The following is a 14,055-nucleotide window of genomic DNA, read 5'->3' as shown; positions in this document are numbered from 1 at the left end:
TTGTAGTATCTGAAACCATCCAACCAATTAGCTTCAAAACAGTTTCATTGGAAAGGATATTTTTCTGAAGATAGTTTTAGACACATAAAATACTTCGTTAGGTCCATTCTGTCCATTCGTAAAGCCCATTTTCGAATTTTCCCACGAAATTATTTCCCAAATTTAAACTTTTGAAAATTTGTATGTTTTGAAATTTTGTATGTGGTACCTCATACGATGTGTAGATCCACTAAGAAGTAATTTTTGGAAATTCGAATTTTAACCCCTTATTGACCAAGGCTTTTAATTGTTGAACAAGTTTTATTATTTTTATAAAATACTAGCGGATCCGGCGAAATTCGCCTCGCCCCAATTTAAGCCTTCAAACAAACTTTAGAGTAATAATACATAACTAGCATAACCCGGGGCACTTCGCTATCCCTACCCTATTAAAATTAAAAAAATATGAATGGAAATACGAAAATAACACATAAAAGATTTGAGAATCTCTCAATTACAGTTCACTTGATATTCGAAAATAACTAAATAATTTTATATGGGAGATACCACTCAACTGCTCTGATCCCACGCTATTTTAAGCCTCTTATGCAAATATCTAGCTACTAAGCCGATCATGCTTAGCTAAACTTCGAACAGGGAACAGGAATAAATAAATTTTTAGCTAACCTCCGTAGAATAGTAATAAATTGATTAATACAGAGTTAAAATTCTTTTAGAATTATGGTTCTCCAGATATTTAAAATTAATTATTTACATCAGTAATGTTCAAAAATAAAAATGAAGATGTATTGGTGAGAGAGCTACCCAGCAAACATAATGTCAAACACTGAAAATAATAACAAAATGAAGAAAGTTTAGATTTAGAATTTTTGTCAAATAAAACCAGTTTATTAAATGAATGTAATTTAAATTTTAAGGAAATGAAAAAATATACATTGTAAGTCCGAAATTCTCTTAAATTTTGTATTTATTTTTGACTTTGTTTTATTGTGTTCAATTGTAATTGAAACGCGTGTGTTTGCTATGCTTCAAACAAAAACAACCAACAACAATGCTTAATAAATTTCTGAAAAAAATTGCGATAGTCCGTCACATGTGGTTTCTTCGCATTCTCAGCGATGAATGAACAAAAGTTTTTAAAAGAGCATAACAAATGTGTGTAAATTTTTCAAACAATTGTTGTATGGCGTGAACATCACTGATTTACATTGTGCCACAACCACTACTTCAATCCCGATAATAATAACTATTTACTTTGTATGGGAGGCGACTCACCATTTTTTCCGACCCGTCCCATTTTTCATTAAACTTCATGTAGTGATTACATATTTACACCAATATGCATAAACAGTTTTTAAATTTTCAAAGGTTTATAAAACAAATTTTGAATGGAAATTTTGTTTTATAAACCTTTGATAAATTTAAAAAATTGTTTATGCATATGGGAGTTAGAAAATAAAAAAAAACACCTTCAAAATATATTTATTAAAGCGAATTTAAATTACTAAAGTCTTCTTCTTTGTTTTCTATAACAACTCTCACTTAAAACAGAGCGAAATAAATACTGTTTAATTGTTTCTCTTATTTATTTACAACAACAAATTGGACAAACACGAATTGCTTTGTTTACTTTTTAGCTTAATGTTCACATGTACACGTTTTTGCATATGTGTTAGTAACATCTTTAAACGCTTATAACTCCTAAAAAACTGAACCGATTTCAATAAAATATATATTCTGCACTTCTGTGAATAAATCCGTATATTGGTATCCGTATAATGGTATATTTCTTGCCCAAATTGATTGTATAATGTGAGCGTAAAAGGGGTCTAAAGAAATCGACTTGCCTATTAATATTTCGATTTCGCATTTTCCGCAATTTTCCATGATTTACAATAAGAACATAAAAAAAATTTAAAATTTAAAATCTGGGTAAGCAAGTTTGCCAATAGGCAAAAAAATATATTATTCAAAGAACTCTTGGGCAAAAAGTGTCAAAATATGTTTTTTTTTAATTTTATAAGCTTATTATTGGGTTCAAAAATGGGTAAAACCGGGTAAAATTGGCATTTTGGAACTAATAAAACTAGCACTAAAAGTCGAACTTAATCAAAATTTATCAAGGTTGGCAACCGAAACGAATAACGGTATCGGTATTAATTTTATTATTATTTCGGTATCGGTAACGGTATTTAAATTGTAACGGTATCGGTATACCGGTATAAAACTAATATATCGGTATTTATACCGGTATTAAAATTATGTAAATGCTCCAAACCTAACAAAAAGTTAAAAAAACTAAATATATGTAATTACATTCAGTCTATGTCTGGCAATGGCCGAGTACACAAGTGTTTACTCTCGCGACGGTTGTTTTACGTGTTATTGATAATTGTTGAGTGCATAGTTATTTACTTCACTTACTGAGATAAAAATGTCAATTATTAATTTTTTTGAGTTAATTTTACACTTTTGGAATTAGAAATAATTCCAATGGCCTGCCATTGGAAAGAACAGGCCAACCAGGGGCAAACGCCCACGCCCAGATGAATTTATTCATCTAAACCACACATCTTCAAATGAACATAATCTACCGCGTTACTTGGTTGCAACTGCAATAAATTGGAATCAAGATGGCATTACACCTTCTTTGGCATCATACAACGTATTTCAAGTGGAAAAGGGTCTGAACTATATCTCTACGGATCGCCTTGAGGTCAATGAAATGAGAAGTGGAGATTTATTGATAAAGGTAACTGATAACAAAACCGCCGAGACATTTTTGAGGGCAACGTACATTGATTGTATCCCCGTTAAAATAACTTTACATAAGACACTTAACACGATACAAGGCCGAATTTTTTCACGGAAAATTATTGACATACCACAGGAAGAGTTATTGTCTGCTCTTAAGGAACAGAAAGTTGTTGAGATTCACAAAATAATGAGACGGGATGGTGACAAAATGGTTGCAACTGGCGCTGCCATTGGCACGTTTGATCTCATACACCGCCCTGAGAAAATAAAACTTGGTTGGGAACTAGTTACGGTTGACGAATTTATACCAAACCCCATGAGATGCTTGAACTGCCAACGACTCGGCCATACCAAGAAAAGATGTCGAAATGCCGAAATATGCAGAGATTGCGAATTTCACCACCCCATGATCTGTGCTCTCGTAAATACTGCGTCAATTGTCAATCGGAAGACCATACGATCCCGACTGTCCAACTTTTTGGAAACACAAGTCGGTTAACTATTTGAGAATTACGCGCAGATGCACAACAAGAGAAGCTTGGGCCATTTTTATTGACAACCCAAAGCTTAAAACACTTATATCCAATCCAAGAAAGGCCAACAAGAACACTTATGCACTCATTGTAAATAATTCTCTTACGGAAAACGTTTCGATAACCCAAAAAGAACATGCAAAGACAAATAAGGAACAAAATCGAGCAAAAAAAAGCAGCCGTTACAAACTCAACATTCAATAAAAAAACAACTAGCACACTCTCATCCAGTGATGTTCATCCCATACAACAATTGTTTAAAAAATTTAAACACATTTGTTACGCTCTTTTAAAGAGCGTAATAAATGTCTCATTTTTTCAGAAATTCAATAAGCATTGTTGTTGGTTGGTTTTTGGATGAAGCATAGCAAACACGCGTTTCAATTACAATTGAACACAAAAAAACAAAGTTAAAAATAAATAAAAAATTTGAGAGTATTTCGGCCGTATAATGTATATTCTTTCATTTCCTTAACATTTAAATTATATTCATTTAATAAATTGGTTTTATTTGACAAAAATTCTAAATTTAAACTTTCTTCATTTTGTTGTTATTTTAAGTGTTTGACATTATGTTTGCTGGGTAGCTCTCTCACCAAATATCTTCATTTTTATTTTTGAACATCACTGCTCTCATCTATCAAATCTAATACTCAGAAAGAAGACAATACTGCGACAGTAACCATACAAGATAAGGAAAACAACTACCAACAACAAAATAACATAAAAGCCTTTACAGAACTCTCTCAAACATTTTCACTCAACACTGCAACGGATAATCTCAATCAAACAACAAACACAAACTCACCCACTCAAAAGAACATAAACAATGAATTTATCAGTGATGACAACTTTATTTTTTGCGAAGACAACTCTAACGATATTTCGGTTACAAATATGATGATTGATAAAAATGTAAGTGAGGAAATGGTTATAAACGATATTAATGAAGGTATGAGTTTCACCACACCCACGAGGGAAGATACGGAAGGACAGCTTGGAATGTCTCCATGCTCTCAACTTTATAAAAAATTTCCATATTTGAATACTATTATAACCCCAAAGACACTTAAAAGGACTATGCCTAAAAAGGACAAGAAAAAATAATCTAAGTTTTTTTTGCTACAATTTTTTGTTACTATTAATGTTAATGAATATTTGTCTAAATTTGAGTATATTACAGTGGAATATTCAGGGATTTACGAATCACAAATACGCCTTAGAGTTATTAGTTGCTAGACATAAGACGAATATTATTGCATTGCAGGAGACACAAGTTACTAAAAGGAACCTACAATTTTTACATTTACCAGGATTTAAAGTATACCATCACAACATCGATTATGTACAAGCAAAATCCGGTATAGCCATTTTTGTCAAGAACAACGTAAATGTAACACACCATCTTATTTCAAATGGAGATCTTTTATTTCAATCCATAACTATCAAATGCGGCATTGATCTACAAATAATAAATGTTTACAAGGAATTTGATATCAATTTAAATCCTCAGATGGTTGATGAAATCTCTCTAACAAATAACACATATCACCTAGTACTCGGCGACCTAAATTCCCAGAATCCTCTATGGGGTTCTGCAACAAATTCCCCTAGTGGTTACAATTGGGAAAAATTTGCAGACGATCAGGACTTGGTAATACTTTGCTCCCGGTCTATCTTGGAGTTGTTTACCAATGCCGGAAGTCGGTGATCATTTTCCTATTATGATCGCAAATCAAGCGAATGCACAAATTGTAAGGAAATTTATACCCCGATTCCTGGACCAAAGGGCCGATTGGGAACTTTTTGTCAAGAAGGCGAAGAATTTCAATGAAAAGTTCTGTAAATCGAGAAACATCAATAAAGAAGCGGCACAAATAAACCGTATACTGCGACGTGCAGCCAACGAGTCTATTCCACTCAGTCGTAAACCAGTAAACATCAACAATCCAATTTGGTTCAATTCTCAGATTTCTAAATTAATTCGGTTGAGGCAGGATGCCTGGAAACTGTTTAAAAGGCGTCGAAATCAACAGAATGCATTGGAGTATCGAAGGGCATGTGCCAGGGTAAAGACAGAAGGCAAGATGTCTAAAAGGCGCACTTGGGAAAATTTCCTTAACTCGTTGAACCCATCCATGGATGTTCGTTATTTGTGGAGGAAGGTCAGTAACTTTAGGAGGAATAGGATCGACAACTTTCCCGCAATTTTTATTGATGAGGATAATTTGTCTCACCCTCAACAAATAGCAGACGGCTTTGCGAAATTTTGGTTATCGCTGAGTTCAAATGGTGCATTTGATCCGGAAATTATACTTCCAAGAACAGTTTGGATATCAACGGTTTGTCCCATCCTTGTGATGATTTTTCTGGAATGATTTGTAGAATAGGTGTATGTGAGATGAACGAAGTTTTAAGGACATCAAAGGGGTCAACCCCGGGAACTGACAAAATTATCTATGAGATGATAAAAAATGCCCCAGTTGAGTTAAAATCTCGTCTCTGTGAGCTTTATGATAATATACTCACAAGTGGAAATTTTCCACATCAATGGAAAACGGCAACACTATCTCCAATTCCTAAACCTGGTAAGAATCCAAACCAGCTTGACCAGTCTTCTCTAAAATTCTCGAGAAAATTCTATCAAGACTATTTCTGAAATTTGCTAAGGATAAGATAAATGTAAACCAACTCGCATTTTTACCCAGGCGAGGAGTACATAGCATATGTCATCAATTAGATGAAAAATTACGACTTAATTTGAAGAAGAGATGGCACACTCTTGTTTTGTCGGAGGACATTGAAAAGGCATTGACCGGGTGATAATAACATACATACTACAGGAACTTGCCGAATGGAAGATGCCTTTGCATATAATTAGACTGAAATCTTTTCTCGAGAATCGCACTATGAAAGTGAAGGTTGACGGCTTTTTGTCAACGTCATACCGCCTTGAAAATGGTGTACCGCAGTGGTCTCCCCTATCGGTAGTACTATATACCATATATGCAAATTCTCTCATCAAGGCATTGCAGCTTTCACCTGGTATTGACTATGTCGGTATCTATGCGGATAATATCTTCGCTGTTGCTTCTGGCAAACCGGAGGAGGTACACGAGAATCTAAACAACCTTGATCGCATAATACAACAATGGGCTAAAAGTAGAGGTGCAGTTATTCCTGCTGAAAAAACAGAGTTATTACATGTTTGCAGGAAACGTGATTGTAATAACGGATCCATCTGCATTCGAGACGCAAACATAAATATTACGGACAGGATACTTGGAATTTTGTTTACTAGAAACCTGCTATGGAACAGCCACGTAAAGTACCTAACCAACAAACTTGCTAAGGTAAATAATCTTTTGAAACTTATATGTTCCCGTAGTAAGGGCCCTCATATGGACACTGCCTTAGGTATATGTAGATATCTTACAATTGGCATTCTCCAACATGGTATCACATTATATGGATGAACTTCAAAGATGAATATTAACAAACTAAATACCGCTGTTAACAACTGCTATAGAGCTGCCATTGAATCTATTGAGAATTGACGCTAATTTTCCAGATTTTCAGTATCTCCTGGAGAAATGTTCAGTCGCCTTGGCATCAAGGTCAATTACTACAACTAGCGATGGGTTGCATGACACCTTTTAGATAAACATTAATTCTGCGAGTATCTCTACAACTGCCATTGCAAGAATAATTCGGCTCCTAGGGCAATCTGAAATCTCTTTACCATCTAAGCCATCATCTCGAATCACCTCTGCAAATATTGTAAAGATTGACGATGGTCTTTCTTTTTATAGAAGGGACAACACGAATCCTTTATGTTTATTTACTGATGGGTCATTCCAGAATAGCAAGTCAATGGTTGAGAGTCTGGATAATAATCACCGGATCATGTTGGTATTTTTGTAGCGGAAATGTCAGCAGTGAAACGGGCAATAATTTATGCAACGCAAAAAAAAGAACTATCATTTGCACGGATAGTCTTAGTGCCATAAAAGTAATCAGAAGGAATCTCAAGGGTATTTATGATGACGTTGTTAACCTTCCCAATTTTGGATGCGAGATAATGTTACTATGGATTCCATCGCATACTGGTATTCCTGGCAACGAAGCAGCAGATAAGGCTGCTAAGGAAGCACTGAGTTTAGATGACATTACAGAGATTCCATGTTTTCCCAAAGTTCTGTCAAATCCCTTCCGGTAAATTGAGAGGCAACAAAATCCGAAACCTAAAAGACCTAATTATAACAGGAACCTAACACGTACGCAGTGCATCACGTTGGGTCGCTTGAGGGTTTGCAAGACAATATTTACAACACGGCATTATTATGACAGGACTGATCCTGCAATATGTAGTTTTTGTTTTGAGTTACTTACTGTTAGGCACATCCTTTCGGAATGCCCGCATTCGAGACTTGATATACCACTGGATGAAATTCTTGATTGCACCACCGACGGAAATTTGCCTATGATATGAGGCTCTCTACGACTTCATGAAATCCACGATGTCTAGTTTCATTTTCACTGAGTATACTTATTATTATTAATTTTAATTTTTTGTTATTGATTTGATATTTTATACTTTTGATTTTTTATTTTTATTGTCAAATTAGTTTTTTAAATTTTGAATTCTGATCTCATTGCATTTGTTTACATAGCCTACTATATTATTTTTATTTTAATTTGTTAAATTGTTCGAGCGCATATGGTCCAGGCGCCTTTTGATAATGTTTTGTAAATTTATTTTATGGAATATAACTTTAATAAATAAATGTAATTACATTTTTTTATTTAATAATTCAATAAAAACAAGTAAGAGTGCTATATTCGGCTGTGCCGAATCTTATATACCCTTCACCAAATTATACTTCAAAATTTTAAATATTTTTAGGTAAACAAAATTTAATTTTTTTTCCAGTTGTTTTTTGAATTTTTTGAAAAAAAAAATTTTTCGATTGTTATTTTAAATTTAATTATTTTTTTTTTTAAATTTAAATTTTTTTTTTTTAAATTTTAAAAATTTTTTTTTTTTAAATTTAAATTTTTTTTTTTTTTTTAAATTTTAAAAATTTTTTTTTTGATTTTTCGATAGGTCAAAAATAGAGGTTGTCTTGGTTTTTTTCTCATATCTCAGCCATTTGTGGACCGATTTTGCTGATTTTGATGATAAATAACAAAATTCTCGAAAGCATGTCTGACCGAATTATTGAAGATTTGGATCCCGAAGATATCTGGGGTCTTCAGAAAACTGATTTCAACAGACAGACAGACGGACAGACAGACAGACAGACGGACATGGCTTAATCGACTCCGCTATCTATAAGGATCCAGAATATATATACTTTATAGGGTCGGAAATGAAAAATGTAGAAATTACAAACGGAATGACAAACTTATATATACCCTTCTCACGAAGCTGAAGGGTATAAAAATAGGCATTAATGCCCTTTTAATGTTTAGGAACACAAAAGTAATTACAAATATTTAATATTTAAATTAGAAGATATTTTGTTAATTAGTATTTATTTAATACCAATCGAGGTAAAAATACAAGCATCTTCTGATTGTATTACAAAAACAAAAAAAAAATTTCATTAAGTTAAATAAAACTTAAACCGTTCAATTTAAATATTCTCAAAAATACGTACATTTATTCAACTATTGTACAAATTCATTAAAATATTGGCATATTACTCGCTATTTATAAATTTATCCACTTTTCATCACTATTATTCACTAACTTTTAACGATCCGACAATCGCAATATTAGTCGACAAAGTTTGTTGTTTGCAGTAACGATTATGTGATTTTCTAACTTATTTTAAACGATAGTAGACAACTTCATATCATATTGATATCAAGTGGCATCTCTGCCACAAAAAGCGAAAAACACAAAGAGGAATATAAAAAACAATTGAATTTATGGAAGTCAAACACTTTAGTTCGTAAATTTTATTAATTTTATATAATAAATGTGAAATAAATTATTATTAATGCATACATACATTAATGTCATCATATATTTCTCATTAATGTCACATAATATTGTTGTCAAAGAAGACGCCTCTCAGTTGAACAGCTAGCAATTGTCGATTTTGTAAACAACACAAAAATCTGTAACTTTCTGAACCTTATGCAACTTCAACCCAGCATTTATTTTGGCACTGCGCACAAAAGAATCAGAGCATTTAACTTTACTGATAGAAGTTTTTTTTAAAAGATTTTCTGATAGAAGAGTTCGGTGCTCTTCGAATTCTTTTGTTTTACCAATATCTGTTAAGACATTTTTTTCATCCTGATCCAGGTTTTCTTTCAATTTAATGGCTTTTGAACCTTCAACCTTCAAATCTTGTTGCAGTGGGAAGAAAATATTCTAAGTTGCGTAGCACCATCTTAGAGAATGCTTCGGGAGGAGGTCAAAAGTACCTACTACCTCGAGTCCCTCATAAATAATAGGGGAGGGGCCACTCTGAATTTGGAGGAACCACTTTCCGGCCCAATTCATTGTTTTATTATATTGTTAATTTTGATAGTTTTCGTTGTTTTTTTGTTTGCCGGGGTTAGTATTGTTAGTTTTTTTTATAATATTCGGTTTTTTATTTTTTTTAATGGTCCACTTCCCTCATGCGGCTGGCCTCCCGCAGTGGAACCATTTTAGGACCAACTTTTATTAGCGGCTGAGCAAGACAGCATATTATGAATGCTCATTTTGTATTTGTCCTGAAAAGAGAAGAAAGTAATAAAATATTAATGAATATGAAAGTTGCTAAAATTAGAACTATACTTCACCACCTCATCCGTTACTGCCTTGTCCAATTCCCTGAAAAGATACCAAATTTTATAAATTAAAACAATAAAATAAAAATAAATGCAAGAATACAACTAACTACCTACCTCATGTCTGCTTCTTTTGTTTTGTTTTGTTTATATTTTTCATTCCATATGTTTATATCATTGGTAGGCAAAAAGAGGCATTTAATTTGTGTGCTCTTTTGGGTAAAAAATAAAATATCCACAACAACATCAAGAAACTGAATGAAATGTGTGTATTTTTACGCTCTATTACGCTCTTTTGTTCACATTCGGGTTGTTTGACGAAAATCATCGTAACCTGAACAATATGAACGCCTACCATGGGTTTATATGTAGGGTATGCTTAATGAATGAAATTCAGCAAGAAAGTTGCAACTAAATTAATTTTCGTAAATAACAGGGATGTTAGTTGATAACGTATTGAATATTTTTGTAAAATTATTTGAAATTTATGAATGAACCGATTCAACCACCTAACTTTATGAACGCCTGATCCTGCAGTTCGGCATCAATACTAAATGAATTATTGAATAGGACAGGATAGGAGCAGTAAGGAGAGGGTTGAGAACTACGTCCCTAATGAGAGTCAGGAAAAAGTTAAAATGGCCGGTGAACCACCTAAGCGCAAAAACCGTCACGTAACAATCTATACTATTTTCGGATATCGCATAGATGCATATTTCGGAATTACCAAAATATACTTGGAATTTTAAAATTAAGAACATTTAAATATTTCAATATACAAATTAAGTAAGCATTGTTAATACTGTTATATAAAACACTCAAAATATTTTGAGAGTATCAAATGAGTCACGAATGTATCATACATAATAATTTTACCATCGCTGGCGTCAAGGTTCAAATACTATTTTAAAAATGTTTGCAAAATTTAATTATACTGCCGGTATGATAATGATATTGAATTGCAATTGATACCGGGATTAGGGGAAACTGTATTTAATCGGTATCGGTATTAATAACGAAATTTATGCAAAAAATAAGTGTACAGGTGTGTGGTACTTTTTGATTTTTGTACTTTTAAGGGGATAAAATGGGCGAAACCCAAGTTTTAGTACTTTTTCGTTGCAAATATCCACGAAATTTAATTTAAATGGAATTGTCCTTAAAAAAATTCAAATGGATTTTGGCACTTTTTTTAAATTTTTTCCTGCTTTTGGTATGTAATTTTTTTGCAAAAATATTTTTATGTATGCTAAAAAAAAACCTTTCATTAAAAAAAATAATAATAATTTTTAGATTTAGTAACCTTTTTGAAATTTGAACAATATTTTTTGTACATTAATATGATAGAAAAATGTTTGTTATAAAACAACTTTATTAATAACTAGCTCACCCGACAGACGTTGTCCGTTGTATGTTCGAATGTGTAAAAATAGTTAAAAAGAGAAAAAACTTAGTTTTTAATGATAATGTTTGATTTATATTTGATTTGATTTAAAATAAAGAAATACTTTTTTCGATTGCTTTGCTGTGATATCATATTTCGTTCATTTCAATGCTCTATGATACACGAAATTTTTTGTTGGTTTTTGTCGACACGGGAATAGGCGAATATGGAGACGTTGGGATCCGTGGTACCAAAACGTCTTCTCCTTTGTACTTTCTTTAAGTATTGTTGCTTCGATAACGTTATGCATCAGGTTTTTTAACCGCAAGTCGGGTGCCATTACAAAGACGTGGTCCGATCAGACTTTCAGATGGAGATTGTGAGGCGGTAATTCCAGCGAGTTGGATAGTTGACGACATCATCTTGGGAAGTAACGGAATCCACCGATTTGTAAGTCACCATTCGACATATGCGATAATAATATCACTTTTAATCTTAAAATTCAATTCGTCGACATCAATGTCTTTCTCAATGTTTGGAAACACCTTTCGGATGAGTTCGGATTTTGATTCGGTGAACTGACAGAAAGCGATGTGAAATTAAATGCAGCCGTTCGAAATCTCTATCGGGATTTTTCCTTTGCCAATGTTCAGCAATTGTTTGGAAAATACTTCTCCAGATTGATCGTTCTGCAGCTCGACACACATGGTTACAGTAAATTTTTCTTGACGTGTTTCCACAAACGGACGACATGCATCATCGGCTTGCGTTGACCGTGGAATCACTGGCAATATTTGCCGAAAATCACCTGCCAACAGAATCATCAACCACCTCAAAACCCGCTTCGATTGTTTCGTAAATATTGCAACGTTTTGTCTAATGACACTCATCCCAAACGATCAGTTTGGCTACTGCAAAACTTGGCCATCGCACTGTTCTTGGATATGTTGCATATTGGATTTTCATTGATTTGCATATTCAATGGCAATTTGAGTGCTGAATGAGCAGTTCGACCGCCTTCCAACAACGTAGCTGCAATTCCTGATGAAGCAAGTGCAATATCATTCCATCTTTCACAACGTTCATAGAAGTGTCGTACGCATATTTTTGTTGACGATTTAACAATGGAACGTTTGTTCGAACTGATTCCCTTAAGGCATCGCAATCATATTGTTTTTCGCGTAGCAACTCTTGATTAAATGCATCGTGCATCGGACGATTGGGAGCTGTCATGCCTAACTCAGATAATACCTTTTTTGACATCATCAATTAATATCAAAGCCTCGTTGTAAATTTCCTCGCTCAGTTGCAAATTTTGATTTGATGTTCTGATACGCATCTGATCCAAAATATCGTCACAAATCAGTCGGTTTATCTCAATATGCTTGCCATATGTTGAGATGTTCGTATTTGACAAAAGCACTGCATCTCCGAGGGAGTATTTTTAGTGGAATTCTCTAACAATCGGTAGCGTTGACACGCTTCTCTATACGTGTCACACAATTCAACATTGTGGGCGTAAAAGTGGGCATGGTAAATTTTTCTTTCCCGTAAAAACCTAAGATGTACTATGACGAATATTTGATAAAAAATAGTGGTGGAAAAAATTATTAAAAATTTTTAATAATTTTTTTACTTGAATTCAAATATAACGATATTAACGACTGATTTAAAGTTGCATAATGCTTTTAAACAGCAGTGCCTCTCAAACTGTAACATATCTGTGGGTATTATTAACATTGAATAAAAGCTTTGAGTTGATCATTGATTGTAAGTATGGCAGCGCTGAATGTTTCCTGCGACTCTTATATTCGAATTCGAAAGCTCTAGACTGCGAATATACTAGTTTTGACAGTTAAAGAATATTATAGAAAGTTCACCAGAGATGGCGTGTTTATAAATAGTGGACATGGTTGCAGCCGTGAGTTTAGTTTATCAGAGACGCTATTCGAATAAACATCAAATGAGTGCCTTAAAGTGTGCTGTATTTTCCAGTGAATTCATGTAAATTTTAAAATGTGTCTGTATTTCTCGAATTTATAAATGTGTATAAAAAACACTGAGCGACTATTTAATTCTGTTGTTGTACGTTTTAAATAAATAAAGAGTTGTTACAATTTTTAAACTGCTAAATGGCTTTTATTTGCAATCAAAAGTATCCGGTTTATTTAAAGGAAATAAACCAACGTTTTGAAAAGGATAAAACGTAACAATACTTTAATAACTGATTTTGAAGGTTCTATTATAAAAGATTTACTTTTAATTGATTTAATACTAATAATAATTGCTTGAATTGTAAAAATATCCAGTTTTTTTATTTAATAATGAAATTGGTATTTTTACGAAAACGATAAGCATTAGTAGCCATTTACACTATTTTCTTTTACAAAAATACATAAAGTAAGTTAAAAATATAATTATTATTTTACAACCACCTATTAAATTTTTCTAAAACTATTTATTGGCAACTCTGTTTGTCTTCACTTGTATGAAATAGGGTATCAGTACAAGGTGGTATCAGTTCTACAAAAGCTACAATTGGTCTTAACAAATGTCAAAACACAAAAATGAAAAATTAAACAAATATGT

The sequence above is a fragment of the Calliphora vicina genome, chromosome X (assembly GCF_958450345.1).
Source record: "Calliphora vicina chromosome X, idCalVici1.1, whole genome shotgun sequence".
Classification (NCBI taxonomy): Eukaryota; Metazoa; Arthropoda; class Insecta; order Diptera; family Calliphoridae; genus Calliphora; species Calliphora vicina.
Note: the sequence above shows the minus strand (reverse complement) of the source record.